Consider the following 17974-nt stretch of genomic DNA (forward strand, 5'->3'; position numbering starts at 1 on the left):
CAAATAATAGTATGTGGAAAGTTGGTGCAAATTCGGATTATCCTTTCTCTTTCTGTGCAGTAAATTATTTTCTTTGAAAATGTTGGCATTTTGTGTGTGAGGTACCATAAGGAGTGGACCGATATTACCCATCCCCGAACTCGATCTAAATTTGACAATAATATTACGATGTACCAAGTTTAGATCAAATCGGATACTCCCTTCAAGAGTTATCGGGATCACCAGCCAGACAGACGGTCGGACATCGCTTGATCGACTCCAAATGTCCTGGAACGGATTTGATCCAAAGAGAACTAGGGTCTAAAAGCGTTATTTCAATGACAGTCATATGGCTGAGGAGATAAAGCCATTTAAATTCCAAAAAGTGCAAGAACTTACACCGCAACGGAAAGAAAATAGACTCAAAAAAGCTAAAAAGATGCTTCGCTTGGCCGAAAGTGGTGAACTGCCGAATTTGGTTTTCTCCGATGAGAAAACATTCGTTGTCCCGCAGTTTGTAAACAAACAAAAAGATCGTTTACTTGACAAAGAGGTCAGCTGAAAATGTGCACCTACGGTTGGCCACCAGAACTTCAGCGCCGGCCATGGTGTGGGCCGCCATAACAGTCGATGGTAGTTCTCCGCTCGTATTAATCGACCATGGCAGCAGAATAAATGCCGAATACTATCGCGAAAATATTCTGAAGGGTGTATTAAAGCCTTGGGCACGCAAACATTTTGACCGCAGACTTTGGACATTTCAGCAGGATTCAGCACCATCGCACTCGGCACGCTTCCCCCAAGAATGGTTACATAATGAGGTTCCTCACTTCATTTCCAACATTCGGGCAGCGTGTCACGGTTTCATTGGCCGTTTGAAGACCATAATTCGTGCCAATGGTGACCATTTCGAACAAATCTAAACTTATTCTAAAATTTGATGCTATTTTCGACATTTTTTGCTATCATTCAATAAAGTTTAAAAAAAAAAAAAATAAAAATTATGACGTTTAACATGGTTGAAGTTTTTTTATCTCACCCTTTATTGTTATTTAATTAATACATAATTCAATAACTTCCAAATTTCCCCAATGACACAAATGATTTTTTTTGAAAACTTCATTTAAGAGGAATTTCGTAGGAATGCCAATGCAAATAAAACAAACAAGAAGTTGGCAAAAATTCGCAGACCAATACATGAATCATCATCATCACCAACAATTCGATATATGTAGATATCATAGTTTTTATATTCCTTGTATGATACCAATAAGTACATATGTGTACATACAAACAAACATAATTTGCAGCCTGATTAGGTTTTGTCTACAATGCGACTATGAATGGTGGCCCCGGAGTTGTGAGCGAATTCGATTAGCATCTTAAATCTGTGTTTATGGTGTTCGCGTTAACTTCAAAATAGAATACCGACCGTCAATGGAACCCAAACAAACAAATATTACCACTGGTGGCATGTTTGTGATCTTGTTTTGTTGTTGTTGTTGGATCAGTGTTTCGGTTTTTTGTTGTTGTTTTTTTTTGTTTTGCATGTGATATTAAGGCATTTAAATAAAACTGTTATTGTTAGCTCTTCTTGTTGTTTTCTTGCATAAAGTACTTTCACGACTTGCATACCAATAATATTAAGCTCTGAATAATGGAACTAGTTTGCTAGGCAAAGAAAGACAAAAAAATAAAAGAAGAAGAAGAATACCAATAAATACGATTGTGTGTTATTTATATGTGCTGTTATGTATATGAATGATTCCAAGAAGTAAAATAGGTATTTCGTCGTATCGAATAATGATTGACATTCTATTTATGAATCTTTTGCGTATCAATGGAATTTGCTTGAAGGTTGACTGTTTCGTTTTTTTTTCGCCTTTTTGGTTTATCGACAGTGACTCGTTATCATTGCAAATGCAAATTTGGTAGGTTGGTATAACACTTAGTTTTGTTTGCCGTTTTTTTTTTTTTTTTTTTTTTGCTTTTGGTATGGGTGACGATCGCTCTCAGCTGACGGCGCTAAGCAATGAAAATATTGCGATTGTCACGGCATATCATTTAAATGTTATTTAGCTGGGAATTTTTCGGTTGGAGTGTTTTCTGAGGGGCTTTGATATCACAGGTGTATTACAATTAATTCAATCAACATACCAACAAAGATGAGATGACTCATGATATTCGCTAAAGTTTTTTTGAAATAACTGTGCTGTATAAATATGCGTTTCCGTTTTATAAAAATTAAAATATGGGTCATTGAAAGCATCAAAGAAATTTGTCGGCCCGCGAAAGCACTATTCTCTTCTAGGAAGCGAAAGTCCTTCCCTTACGTCAGCATAATCATATGCTTTCGTTGCAGTAAATGCTTGGGTGTTACCGTGAGAGTCATCCCAACCATCATATGGTGGATAAATCTCCCCCACTCAGGCGTGTCAGGAAGACATACACGATCTAGAGAGGAAGGTCCAACGCTCCAAGAGAGAACCTTTAGATCAAGAAGCCTATCAGGCAGGTCTGAGTGGCATTCATACCGATGCAGTCGCGGATGCTATTAGCAGTTATAAAATGAAAGCCGTCCTCGGAGTTCACACCCCACCCCCACCCCCATCCACTGCAACTGAAGAACGTCGGATGCCTAGACAAATCAGGGTAGTTCTGACTCCATTACGATCAGGATGGCGTAGTCGTCTCAATTCATATTGACCCCTGCCCGGCTTGTGATACAGGTCCGCACAATACGCTGCACCTCCTTAAATGCGCAGCCAAACCTACCCACCTCACTCCAGAAGATTTCTGGCTACAGCCCATTAAAGTAGCCGAATTTCTAAACATGGAGCTGGAACCAGATTAGCCGAACGCAAACACTTGCATGTACTACTGTTACAACAACCACAACTATTCTTAGGTGAAGAGTGGTTTAGAAATAATATGTCCTGAAAAAAATTTTTTTTAGCTATTATCTTTTTTGGCAACACCGGCTTAAACAGCTCACGCACTTTTCGTGTTTAGTTTCATTGTAAAACATCCTTATTATACCCTCGGCCATATGGCTAGAGAGGGTTTATATCATTTAAAACGGCCAAAACCTGCCTCGTTAAAAGAACGGTTTTAGACTCTGGGTCTCTTTGAACCATATCCGTTTCAGAACATTTGGAGCCGATAAAGCGATGTACGTCCGTTTGTCTGTCTGGCTGGCTGGTGCCCACGATAACTCCCGAAGGTAGTATCCGATTTGATCTAAAGTTGGTACATCGTAATATTATTGTCAAACTTAGATTGAGTTCAGAGATGTGCAATACCGGTCCACTCCTTCTGGTACCTACACCACAAAATGTCAACATTTTCAAAGAAAAACATTAAAGAGAAAGCATAACCCGATTTTGCTCCAACTTGTCCGATTGTCTTCAAATTACACACATCGCAATAGTTTTGTTAACCCAAGTCTTGTATGAAAAAGGAACATAAAGGTTCACTCCTTCTCGTTTCTCCCCACAAAGGGTTAATATTTTGAACATTCATGAAGCTCATAAAACACGAAATTAACATCCGATTCCATTCAGACTTGGAAACATCTCAGATCAACACAAGATCTATTATAAAGATGGTAGAGATCGGACCATTCCTTCCGGTACCTCCCCCACAAAGGGTCAACGTTTTGAATAACAAAAACGATCATAAAACCCGAAATAAGCAACCGGTTCACTTCAAATTACACATTTCACAATATTTTTATTAACCCAAGGTCTGATGTGAAAATGGGATATATGGGTCCTCTCCTTCTGGTACATCCCCCAAATAGGGTGAAGAGCGTGGATGACAGCTTAACAGAACCCGCCACAGTATTTGTCAAAAGACAAGCGGTCTGATCATGTACTATAAGCCCCAAAGCAATCTGTAATTTTCAGAGCGGTCCTGGTACAGTGACATACTGGGGAATTGAAGAAATAGCGGACGAAAAAGCTCGCAGAGGTTCCCAATCAAACGTTCAACGGTTTAAAAAAAATCTATTATGCGAGCAAAATTCAAAAATTCTACCTCGAAAAGGCAGTGTTTGGAAGGCAGCTACACGGAATTCGGCAACTGATCCACTCGGGAACCTTTGATCCATTATGTACATCCTAGGAAGAAATAAAAATGTTTTGGCGATAGAAAAGTTATAGAAGCGAGAAGGACAGGAAAAGGTTTGTAGAGAGAAGTATAGTTAGCAGGGTAAATCACCAACTAAGTGATAGAAAGGAGTTTGTTCTTCTCCTCGAGATTACCGGCCAGATAGTCTCAGATATACTGCAACCGGTTTTCAAGTGGTATCCAATTCCAGCTTCTTCGATGAGAGTTTTGAAGCAGCTGACATAATAGCTTATTGGCGGTTTAACAGTCTCATTATTCGGTAGATCAATCGACTGGGATCCGCCTCGAGCTAACTTATCAGCCACTTTTGTCTCCACCATATCGCTATGCCCTGGAACGCAACATGACAGGGTACAGATGGAAAACAGCAGACATCCACATCATGCAGGATATCCACATCAATCTGACCGATAGCATCCCGCAATTCCCTAATATTGCTTAACAAGGTAGAAATAAGACAGTCGAGTTTTTTTTTGGAAAAACTGGGAGTTGAATTACCCAACCGTTTCAAAATGGAATGACTATATTGTAAAAACAGTTTTTTTTAATTGATAAACAAAAATTGCGAAAACTCAGAAAAAAACACGATTTCCTCAATTCTGCTGAGGATTCCCACTAAACGTGGATTTGATAATATAAAAACAACAATGGTATTATTAAGTCCAACTATATGGAAATAACAAAATGAAATCAGAGAGGTATTTTCTATAAAATTATAATTCAATTGTCCCCAAATAAAAGCTACTTAAAACCAGACTCAAAACCATTGATCAAATGATTGTTTTGCATTCATTGCCCGTTAACACATCACTCAAACGCTTGATTGGCCCAAACGAACAATTCCAAAAAATAAAAAAAAAACTTTCAAACACAAACTGAAAACAGCTAATTTTTTTGAAACAATTCAATGACCTTGATGGCCACATTATTTTCACCCGGTAATTAGCAATGGAAACTACTCTCAATTCAAACAATTATAAAAAAAATAACAATGAAAAGAGAAAAAAAAACAACAGAAATCTAAATCAGAAAACACACGTTGACGTATTTATAAAATGTTTTAGCAATTTAGCTGCTGCCGCTGCTGTTGTTGCTATAGTTCGCGCCGCTTGCATACATTGTCCCAGCATCACATGCATGCATTTTCGTAATACTCATCGTCGTCGTCGTGGTTGTTGTTTTTGTGTTGTTGTCGTCGTCGTCATCATACTCATTCATATGTATGTACATTTATTAGCATGCATTTCTTTGTATTACAAACTTACGTACGTAAAGTCTATCTTTTTCAGTCAGACTGTCTGTCTTTCTGTTTGTCCGTCCGTCCGTTCGTACATATGCACAATTTTGTCGTCGTCGTTGATGGTAACTGGCTGGCTGTGGCACTCATTGCTTACTGCTGTTCGCTCTGTTGTTTCATATTTTATTTGCGTTTCTTGAACTTTTCTTCTTGTAAGCTCTGGCTGGCTGGCTGAATGACTGACTGACTGGCTAGCTGGCAGACTGGTAGTTCTCCGAGGAGCATTTTGGGTGCGGGCGTTAGGCAAATGCAAACGCAAACGCAAACACGCACGCAGGCCACACATTTACAATCCCAGCACAGCACACACTGGGAAATCACAAAAAAAAATCCACTCTTAATATGTTTATTCATTCCTGGTTGAGAGTTCGAAGCGTGCAGAACAAAAGGAACAGAGCTGTGAAGAGTAAGACAAATCAACTTAAAAAAAGTGAAAAATAAAAAGAAGAAATTGTGATTTTTGAAACGTGTTTACTGTGGAGCGTTGCTGTCAGTTTTTTCATGAAACATAGAAAAGCAGATTGCTGCAATTCTTTTTGGTGGCAACAAGTAAGAAAATCAACGTGAACAATACAAGAATTCGCTGTATTGGTACTGTGGAGCGTCGTTTTATATTTTTGTGCTGCGTAATAGAGCTGACATTGCTGCAAGTCGTTTTGGTGGTAGTTTTGCATGTTGGCGTTGGAGCGGCAAAAACACATTAGTGCATTGGGTAAATTGATGTGCCCTGGAAAAAGTATAAAATTGTGTGTTTTATCCCAAAAATCAACTTTAAATTGATTTCGGGATTGTGTGACGATGGATGAACAAATCATCGATAATGTCCAAGCTATGGACACAGCAGTAACTGTACCACATTTTGAGGGTACCGTTACAAAAGATGACGCTGAAAACAAAGATGTATGTGTGTATGCGAGAAAGAAAAGGGTGTTCGATGCTGTTGATGTATGCGAAGGCGGAGGTGAGGTTGGTGAGAACAGAAGGGGCAAAAATGACAAAGCAAATTCCAACACAGAGGATTTGTGCAAAAACCAAAAGAAGAGGCGCGTTAATGAAGAGACGTTGCTGTACACGGAAAATCATAAGGGTAAGTTCATGGTATTAGTGGATACAAGTGAAGTAGGGAATATGAAGAACAAAAAAATAAAAAATGGCCTTTACTTTTTTGAAAAAATCAAAGGTATTAAGGCAAAAGAATTGGAAAAAATTAAGCAAGCAGACGCAATTGGTGCAACTTTATACAAAATTACCTTTGAGACAATGGAAGCGGCAAATATGTTCATTTGCAATGAAGAAATAAAGAAACTAAATATGCGAGTTTTTATTCCGAAAAATTTTTTTCAAACTTTCGGAATTTTAAGAAATATACCTGTTTCATATTCCGAAGATGAACTCCTCAAAGGGATTGTGTCGGATAGGAAGGTAGCCTCTGTGACTAGGTTCACAAGGAAAGATGGTAGTACTGAATCAGGTTTTAGACCCACTGAGACAATCAAGGTTGGTTTCTACGGGGATAACCACCCCTCATGGGTAGTGTTCAATCACGTTGTTCTTGTGGTGGACACTTATTATCCAGCCATCAGGCAATGTTTCAACTGCGGGCGCTTGGGACATACAAAGCTTGGCTGCAGATCTAATCCCAGATGCCGTAAATGCGGTAATGAAGATTGCAATATGACTTGTACCATCAGAAGCTGTATTTTGTGTAAAGGATCTGATCACGTATGTGATGAAAGGAATAAATGTCCAGTCTGGGCAAAAGAAATTGAAATCAACAAAATTATGACTCGAAAAAAGATGTCCAAAAAAGAAGTTTTAAATTCTTATAAACTTCAAAACAGATTTGACCTATCATATGACGAAGCAAACTTTCCCTCTCTCCCAGCAGGCAGTGGTAGTTGTGTGGGAAGGGAAGAAAGTCCAAAAATTAAAACAATCGATGATGACGTTAATGAGGTGTTGACACCATATACATACAACTCTGTGGCAAAAAAACCCAAAAAACCGTACATCCATAGACCTGGGGTCAAAATTGGGAAACGGTTTTTTGAGGAACCATCCCCATCAGGCCCTGTTTATGTAAAAGAGGACCAAAAACTTTCTGAACTGGAAAAAATTACCAAAGAACTTCTCAAATTTATGTACGATTTTTTCAAAAAGGATGAAAATCAAGTGGCAGTAGATGCTATTCAACATTTCCAACAAAGGATTCAAAAATGCGGAGTAACATTTGAAGGTAATAGCAATAATACAATCTCAAATGATAATGTTGAATAAATTAAGAATTCTCCAGTATAACATACAATCTTTTAAGAATAACAAAAACTTCATTGAATTCTTTGCTAACAAAAACAACTATGACATCATAATTTTATCTGAAATTTTTTCAGAAGATAAGAGATGCAGAAACAAACTAATCAATTACAATCTCGTGCAAAAATTCAGACCTGATGGCTATGGAGGAGTGGCCATAGGAGTAAGAAAGAAAATAAATATATCAATAATAGAATATGATACTGATTATGACATCCTGATAATCAAAACCTCAAACCTACAGAGAAATGTCGTCATCGTCTCGGTGTACTTTCCACCAACAACCTCAAATACTTGTTTTATTGAGGAAGTTTCCAAATTGCTTCTCTTCTTGGAAAACTTTCAGAATGTAATATTATGTGGCGATTTCAATGCCCGCAATGAAGCCTGGGGAGATAATCTCACTTCCATTAAAGGCAGGGAACTGCGTATGTTGATTACTGAAGCTGGCTATCTATGTCTCAATAACGGTAAAAAAACCTTTAAAGGTGGGTCCAACTCCCAGGGATCAGTTCCTGACCTAACTTTTCTCAGCAACGTGTCTGGGGGTAACTGGAATGTTCTGGATGGACATTTTGGGGGCAGCCGTCATCTACCAATTACCTTTGAAATTAAAGCGGAAAAGCCAAAAGGCCAGAACTTCTTACACAAAGCAAAATTAATGAAAGCACTGGGTGAGTTAGAGCTAGAACCTGACATGCTAGCTATAGAGGATGCAATAAGTTCAGAAATAAAAGCTGCATCTAACAATCTAAATGCCAATAGATCACCCAAGTATTGGTGGAATGATTCCTTGAGTGTTGCTTACCGAAATCAACTTGCAGCTTTAAAGAAAGCAAGGAAATATCCTAATTATCAAAACCTATCTAAAGCTAGTCAAGAGGTAGAGAATTGGAAAATGAAGGTCAAAACGGCAAAAAATGATAGTTTTCTCTCCAAAATCAATGAACTTAACAGAAATGCAAATCCAAGAGAAGCTTGGAAATTTGTTAACAATGTAAGGAACAGAGAGTCTGCGGAGGTTAGACCATGGAATAATGACCGGAGCAGTCACTTTCTTCAATATCTCAAAGACCAAGTACCTGGTGATTTGCTAGAAGTGCCTAGCTATAGTGATCAACACAATTTCCATGACAAAATCATTTTTGACTTTGATCACTTTGAGAAAATATTATCGGAAAAGAAAAAAGGGTCTGCCGGAGGGCATGACAAAATAACATACGAAATGATCAAGGCGCTACCCGGCATTTCTAAAAGAGCTATTCTGACAGCTCTATATAATGCCTTTTTAGAGAACTCAATCAATGACAACTGGAGGATTATCAAAATAGTCCCAATTCCAAAACCTAACAAGGATTTAACCGACATGTCAAATTATCGCCCAATATCTCTCATTTCTGTCTTTATGAAAGTCATCAATCTAATGCTTAAAGATAAGCTAGTACAATTCATTGATGATAAGGAAGTTATTCCAGCGAGATCTTTTGCATATAGGAAAAGTAGGTCTACATCTACATGCTTAAATGAATTCCTTCACCGCGTTGCACTGCTAAAGGCCAACAACTATAAAGTACTAGCTCTGTCGTTGGATATAAATAATGCCTACAACTGCGTGAGAGTGGATATTCTCGGGCAAATCTTGAGAAAGCTCAACTTCAACGTATCAATTGTGAATTGGATAATAAACTTTCTATCAAAAAGGATTCTGAGACTGGGTGACAAAGAAGTTGTGGTGAAAAACGGCTTACCACAAGGAAGTTGTCTATCTCCTCTGCTCTTTAACATCTACACAGCAAATCTTCATAAACTGGAAGATAATAAAACATTAATTTTTCAATATGCAGACGACTTCCTTTTGATGGTCTTTGATCACGATTTTGACATGGCTTTACAACACCTACAAACTAAGGCAGTGGCTTTTCAAAGGAAATGCGGTTATATAAATTTATCCTTCAATCCAGAAAAGTCGAAGACGATTTATTTTGCTAAAAATAGTACCAAACAAATTCTACTAAATGTAGATGGATGTAGAATAGAACAGGTGAAAAAAATGAAATTTTTGGGCAGAATTATCTCAAATTCCTTATCGGTCAAAGATCACTATTCACATATCAAGGATCCAGTAAGCAATAGAACCAGACTGCTCAAATGCCTTAACCCCCCTAAAGGAGGCCTACATCCAAAAGTGTCTCTGAATTTATACAAAAGCCTTGTGAGAGCGAAAGTAGACTATGGTAGAACTACGACTGCCAACTCACCAAAATATGTCAATAACAATATCGAAAGACTTCAAAATGAGATGATAAGAAGATCCCTGGGGGTTAGTAGATCGACACCTAATCACGTTATATATGCCCTAGCTGGAGAATTGCCTCCTAAGTATAGAGCCAAACTCCTCACCACAAAGGAGATACTTAAGATCAAGCTGGAAAATAATGACTTATCTGACATAATCGAAAACAACCCTCTCGTCAAATCGAGCTACAGCGTCATCTATCATCAATTTGAGCACATCTTTAGAAAAATCAAGATTACTTCATACAAAAATCAAAGAAACCTAACGGTAAGAACTAACCTATTACCATCCACGAAAAACATTACGCCTAATGAGGTCATTTTCTCTGCCTTTTATTGCGAGCTGTCTTTTTATAAAAGTAATCAATTTTGTATTTTTGCAACAGATGCCTCGGTAAACATTGAGTCCACTGGATGCGGGGTTTACAATGCAACAAAAGACTTCAAATTCCTTTTCAAAATTGACTTCAAGGCCTCGTCAATGTTTGGAGAACTTTTTGCCATAAAAAAGGCTCTGGAAATTGCGACTGAGGACGGTTATAACAGATGTGTTATTTTCACAGATAGCCTTACAGCGTGCAAGGCTTTAAATTCAGCTGATTCGACAAATTATCTGGTTGCTGAATGTCACAATATTTTGGAAAGATCCTCTATTGAAAAATGTCACATTGTCTGGATCCCTGCGCACAGAGGCATTAGAATCAACGAGGAGGTCGACTTGCTAGCCAAACAGGCCTCTCTAGTTGGTGCTCCTGTAGATGTATTTTTAACACCTGAAGAGGCGTATTCCAGAATCGAAAATCTGGTGAAAGATGACTGGAATGAAGAATTTATAAGACTATCCGAATCAAAAGGCAGTCACTTCTTTCAGATTATAAACAACATATATGAAAAGCCATGGTTTTCAAAAATGATTTTTGAGCCTAGCAATACTAAGCTAATAAACAGACTGATTACCGGCCATACCAGTGACAAAAAGTATTTACACCGGATAGGAGCTGCAGACTCGAACTTGTGCGAGACATGTGCAGTGCTGGAAACTGCTCACCACTTGATTTTTGATTGCGTAAGATTCAACAACATAAGGAAAAAACATCCCCTCCTGTTCCCTAAATACCATGGACTAATCCCTTTACTGCAATCCAAAGACCACAACCTATACAACCTTCTCCTAATGTTCCTGAAAGAAACCAAAATCAGTTTATGAACTCTTTCTATCACCTGTGATAAACAAAGCTGTGATATTAGTTTTAAGTTTTGTTTTTTTTTTTTCCTTCTTTTTTTTTTCTTTCTTATTTTTAATGGATGTTGACTAATTGATATTATCCCATCCCATTCCCCACTTTTGGCCCTTTATTTTCCTTATGCAATTTGCAGACAGGTATTCTAACCTTTGGAACACAACTGGACTCACAATTGGGATATTCCTGATCGCTTGGACTTCATAGCTGCTGAATGGGCACATTTTGTCTTTTTACGTCTGTGGTGTCCTGCATCTGTCACGCAAGTAAAACTACCTCTCAACCAGGTGTCGTGAGTTAAAAACCTTTTCATATTAATATTACAATATCAAATAAGCAAACAAAATTGAACTACAATTCGACATTTGTACTTATGTACTATCGTTTTCTTTTTACACCATTTTTATACTGTATTTGCAGTAATCGGAAAATTTATATTGGCAATCCATTTTGTAACAAACGCTCATTGGTTTGTAATCGTTTTCAAGAGTGGCCAACCATTTTGGAAAATAAAAGCATTGGACTGGACTTTGCAATCCATGTTGGGATAAACGCTGATTGGATTGTAATCGATTTCACTAGTGACCAACCATTTTGGAAAATAAATTCTTTGGAGTGGAGTAATTTGGCAAATCATTTTGAAAAATAAACTTATTGGACTTGAGGTGACTTTCTACAAATTTACCTTAATTTGGAGTACAACCTGGCTTTTTGTATCCTGAGGATCGCCAACGCTCTCTTCAACATAGGAGAGCTCGATTGACAGTCCAAAAAAAAAAAAAAAAAAAAAAAAATAATATGTTTATTGTTATAAAATACTATTTGTCCCATTGCCTTGCACACGTATTCACTTACATTGTTGTAAATTGTATTTTAAATTTACTCTTTGCAATTTATTTCGTCAATTTTTTTATTGTTTTCTTTTTAAATACTATTTTTTCTGCCTTGCAAATACACGACGTCTGCTGAATTGTCACAAGTTTTGCCGCTGCCCGTTGTTGTTGCAGACAACCAGCCAGCACAGTGTCTTGTAAATGCAATACTCTCTCTCTCTCTCTGTCATAATGCAAATCTCTTCCTTTCTCAATTCATGAAAGAATATAAGGTTGCCATATCATGAAGTATTTGCAGCGAGGAAGAGTAATTTCGATGAATGGTGTTCAAGAAGGACGATTGTTAAGAGTTATATTAGTAACATTTTGATCAAGATTATGAACCGTCGCTGCCTCTTCTTCTTCTTCTTTTCTTATTGACATGGTATTACAGGAGAAACAGCAATTTCTTGGGCACTATGTTACAATTTTGAGACCAACTAAATTGTGTTGCCAAAAAATTTCAATTAAATTAAGAATGGAGAGGCGAAACGTATTAGAAACAAGTCGGTTTGTCGAATATTATATATATATAGGAAATATATACCGCCTAAATGTATGATTTATCCAAACTTGTTCAAAGTTTGGAGTAAATCGTGGACTCCGACCACTTTGTCTGTAATTCATAATTTATCAAAATTTTGTTCATGTGTCGGGGAGGTACAAAAAGGATTGACGAATATATCACTTGTTCACACCTGACAACAAAAACGAACAATATATGATGTTAACAATTATAACAGAGTTTGCTTTTTTAAATTTCTTGATCGAAAACCCCATCGCAGTGGGCGAAAAATGGGTCATGAGCTGAACATATCGCAATATTTCATTCGGCAAATATTGAAAAATGAGCTCGGGGTAAAGCCATTGAAATTCCAAAAAGTGCAACGGCAAGATAGTAAGAAAATAGACTCAAAAGAGCTAAAGAGTTGCTTCGCTTGGCCGAACGTGGTGAACTGCAGAATTTGGTTTTCTTCGATGAGAAAACATTCGTTGTCCAGTAATTTGTAAACAAACAGAATGATCGTGTTTACTTGCCAAAGAGTTCAGCTGAAAGTGTACACCTTCGGTTGGCCACCGGAACTTAAGCGCGCGCCATGATGGTGTGTGCCGCCATAACAGACGATGGTCGCTGTCCGCTCGTATTAATCGACCATGGAATCAGAATAAATGCCGAATATTATCTCGAAAATATTCAGGAGGGTGTATTAAAGCCTTGGGCAAGCAAACATTTTGGCCACAGACCTTGGACATTCCAACAGAACTCAACACCATCGCTCTCAGCACGCGTCACCCAAGAATGTTTACAAAATGAGGTTCCTTTCTTCATTTCCAGCGCACAATGGCCACCAGAATCTCCGGATACCAGTCGGTTGGACTATAGTGTCTGGAGTATTTTGGAAAGCAAGGATGGCACTAAAAATGCTCAAGTTTCGATCACCTCAAGCAAGCGCTTCGCCGGGAATGGGCCAAAATACCGCAACGCAACATTCGAGCAATGTGTGACGGTTTCATTGGCTGTTTCATTTGTTACGAACCAAAGGTGACCAATTCGAACAAATCTAAACTTATTCTAAAATTTGATGCTATTTCCGACAATTTATGCTTTCATTCAATAAAAATTAAAAATATGTAAAAATGATGGCGTTTGACTTTGTTGTAGTTTTTTTATCTCACCCTGTATATTAAAAAATACTATATGTTGTTTTATTTTCAATTTATGCCCTGTTCCAGAACTGCGAGAATGTACAATTGTTGACTACTGGTCTGTTCCAGAACCTGCAAGAATCTACTAGTTTTGCAATTTTCTCCGATATCGTTCACAGATTATCCGGCTTGAGTGTTTACAGAAATTTGAAAATAAAACATATGCAGTGTTTCTGTGCCTGCAAGAATCTACTATTTTTGCAATCTGCATCGATATCATAATGGGAAAATTTACATTCTTGCAGTTTTGCAGAACACAACAATAATTTGTTTCAGCATGGAAAATAAAGCCTCAATCTAATCAATTTTTCACAATATTTTGATATTGATATCAAAAAAAAAAAACATCCATTAACATGCTCCCAAAGGGATCAAAAGAAATAGTTTATCCCTTTCTCATTGGCCATTGTAAACAATGCAACGATCTGGCAACTGAAATATGTGGCAACACTATTTACCGCCCTATTTTGACAAGACAAATGCAACTTGAAGTTTTCCAAGAGCAGAGCAGCAGAAGAGCGCAGCAAATAAAAAAAATCTCTTCGGCAGCAGAGAAAAATGGCTAGAATTAAATCGTTGTGATTTTTGTATTTGTTGTTTCTATTTTTTCCAAATTTCATTGATACACAATTTTTTTAATGATTTTTGTATTTTAAGCCGCATACTCACACACGTTTCTTTTAAAAAAAAATTGCAAACAAAAAAGCACCAATAAATCGACACTTGAGCGAGCCTTTTTTCCCGATGTCTATAAAAAATAAATGTATCTTTTTTTCTCCCTCTCTTTTGCGACGACACAACACACAACATCCGATTTTCTATTTTCACCTCTTGCAACCCCCTGGCCAAAACCAACAACGCAAGACGAACGAAAATACACAAGAAAACACATACCCTTTTGACACCTTGACACTTTTCTTTTTTTTTTTATTTTACAGCTTTGCTACGGTCGCTGCCGCCTGCTGGCTGGTTGTTGGTGTGCCTGCCCAGCGCAAAGACAAAAACAAAAAGTCGTGGCAGCCACCAAAATTAGGAAAAAATCGAATTTTTCAATATTTTTGTATGTGTCTGCCAGGGGCAGCCTGCCTCGCTTACCAACCAACCAGCCAACAAACAGCACCAGCAGCAAGCCAGCCAGCCGATGGGGTCGAAGGGGGACACACAACTCTAAATTGATAGAGAGGAGCTTTTTTTACATAACTTACATTGCAATTTAAACAGCTAGAATCCCTTTTTCTTGGGGATATTGCAAATTTAGGAATTATGATGTATATTGGGATACAACAAAACTTATGTATTTTTGATGTGTTGTAGATTGATGGGGGGTTCGTTCTTATTGTTGCGAGCGAGTCGAATGCGATTTTTTCACTGTAGACACACACAGCTTGGAAGACTTTTAGACGTCGCGATTTCCGTATTTTTTCACTCTTGATGTATCGCGAACTTTTTACTTGATTTTAATTCAATTCAATATGATTTTCAATTCTTGCGGTGGTGGAAAATCTATACAAAATTTTATTTTTTCATTATTTTCTTGTTCTCTTTACTCATCAGCACACATTGACGGCGATTCACAAATCATTTTCAACTTTTTTTCTTCTGTGCAATTAAGGCTAAATCTTGTTTTGCACTCGTCTTGGCTTTCAACGACTTTTATCCATTTTACACGAAGGCAAACTGCAATAACAAGCCGTCATTCAGAAATGCATTAATTATGTATCCTTTAACTTGGTAATTTAATTTTATTTTATTAAAATATGTAATTAATTTGAACACACACAACACAAATGGACAAATGAAATGGCGACTCACGAATCAATTTTTCTCATTCGCACTAGCTCCGTTTTGGCCGTCATTCGTTGTTAGTTCCGTTGTACGCCCAGTTTTATTTGGTAGATCTTTATTATCCGATTAAAAATTTATCGACTTTCTAGTTTAAAAATTGGCAACGCGAAGAGCTGATGTGGGGTTTACACCATAGAAAATATGCAGAAAAAGATCTGCTGAAAGGTTCAATTAGATGCGACATACAACTTCGCCATAGCCATAACCACAACTATAATCGTACACAGTTAATGTTATCGATTAACTATAACCGTAAACAGCTGTCATAGTTAATTTAATTTTTGCAAAAATGTTCAAATAAATGTACATAAATTAAAGCACGGGCGAATAATACAAATTAAAATCAACTAATATATATCAGTCAACACTAGTGCTCTGTTCCAGAACCTGCAAGAATCTAATAGTTTTGCAATTTTTTTCGATATCATAAAGGAAAAATCGGTTATCGTAGTAAAAACGTTTATATTCTTGCAGTTCTGGAACAGACCAAAGAGCATCGTAAAATTAAGAAGGTAAAGTTATTTGAAATAAGCATACTCATGTCCAGAACCCGCAAGAATCTACAACTTTTGCAATTTCTTTCGATATCATAAAAAGAAAATCGGTTATCGTAGTTCTGAAATAAACCATTTGTATTTACTGATTTGAAAAATATCCTTTTTTAATAAAGGGCGCATTTTTAAGAGCTATGGAAAAGTGTTTTAGAAAAAGGTAGAATCAGAAGATTATTTTATGCAACTTTTGACTCCGACAAAGCCCCAAATTTTCTCTGGCACATTATTTCCAATTTTTTGGCCGGTATTTCACGAATAAATGCTTTAATGTAATCTTCAAATGCGTCAATTGAAGCGAGCTCGTCTACATAGAAATGAACTTTAACAAAAATAGTCTAATGGTGAGGGTACATAAGCAGCTTGGTATTATGACTAGGAATATTAATGTCAAATTATAAGGGGCAACGACGGCATACATTTATAATATATTACAGAATATGCCATGCGAAGACAGCTGTTTATGTAATCACACGTTAGGGCGATAAATGGCACGATATAGATGGCCAATTACCTGATCCCGAATGTGAAGTAAATGCTTTGTTCCAGAACCTGCAAGAATATTTTTGTTTTCAATATTCGTCCATATCATAATCATTGGTTATCGTAGTAAAAACGCACCTTTAAAGTAAGAATACATAAACGCTTTTTTGACTGGGCGATAAATGGCACGATATAGATGGCCAATTACTTGATCCCGAATGTGAAATAAATGCTTTGTTCCAGAACCTTCAAGAATATTCTTGTTTTGCAATATTCTTTCATATCATAAAGAGAAAATTGGTTATCGTAGTACAAACGCACCTTTAAAAAAAGAATACGTAAAAAGCTTTTTTGACTGGCTTCAGGTGGGAATAATTAAAGAGCTTATTTGGCTCGCTTAAGTTATCGGTTGGCTTCTTCGTAGAGGAACAAAGGAGTTTTAAGTTGACTTAGTTCGATTTTGTTCGAAGTCAGCCGATGACTTAAGCCAGCCAAATAAGCGCTTTACGTATTCCCACCTTTAAAGTGTCCCGTAGACGATCAAAATGCATGACATCAAAATCGTACGTGTACGTGTGCGTGAAGCTTTCACCGCACACGGTTTGTTGATAACGGACGAAACATTTTTGGCGATTTCGAAAGAAAACGAAGACAGTAAGAGAAATAACAGAATCTGGATGAAAAGAATCACGCTCGAAAATTGATTTAAAAAATATTTTAAGAATTAATTACTTAGCATTGTTCAGTCTCTCATTATTTTTTCGGTATTTCGGCATCAATACTTCATATCGATTTTCTTTAATAACCCAATTGCGATATTTTTCACATTTAACACCCAAAGAGCTGACAAAACCCGGTAAATTTCCGGTAAGCTAACTTTGAAAAAAATTGCAAGTATAGAGGCCTACCTGTTTGGCACAAATAAAATCAAACTTGTTGCATTGATTTTGAATAAATAATTGAAAACCGAAAAAATTGTATGAGAGGTTAAATTTTCTTTTAAAAATCATGTTCCTTATATCTCTACAGTTTTATTGGGCTACAAAACTGATTTATGGATACGTTGCAATCATTAATTAATTAAGAAGGTAAAGTCATCTTCATCACTGCATTTTCTGTAATTTATCTTGTCAAAATTCACAGAATATAGAACTGGTTCCCATCTCTGATTTTTGTGTATACAATGGATTTATAAATATAAATTTAGACAATGAGATGTTGTCAAGTGAATAAATTCGAAAAACTTGTAAACATATGATC

General features: G+C 37.0%; 1 protein-coding gene across 1 annotated transcript in view; it reads right to left on the reverse strand.

Annotated features, from left to right (window-relative positions):
- The window catches only part of LOC101897121 (serine/threonine-protein kinase Tao), a 36886-nt gene extending 21234 nt beyond the window's left edge, over window positions 1–15652 (reverse strand). The window contains exon 1 of the mRNA XM_005187189.4: window positions 15041–15652. The gene's annotated coding sequence lies outside the window, so the exon portion shown is untranslated. The remainder of the gene's footprint in view (window positions 1–15040) is intronic.
- Between the last annotated feature and the right edge of the window lie 2322 nt (window positions 15653–17974).

This window comes from Musca domestica, unplaced genomic scaffold (genome assembly GCF_030504385.1).
Source record: "Musca domestica strain aabys unplaced genomic scaffold, Musca_domestica.polishedcontigs.V.1.1 22, whole genome shotgun sequence".
Taxonomy (NCBI): domain Eukaryota; kingdom Metazoa; phylum Arthropoda; class Insecta; order Diptera; family Muscidae; genus Musca; species Musca domestica.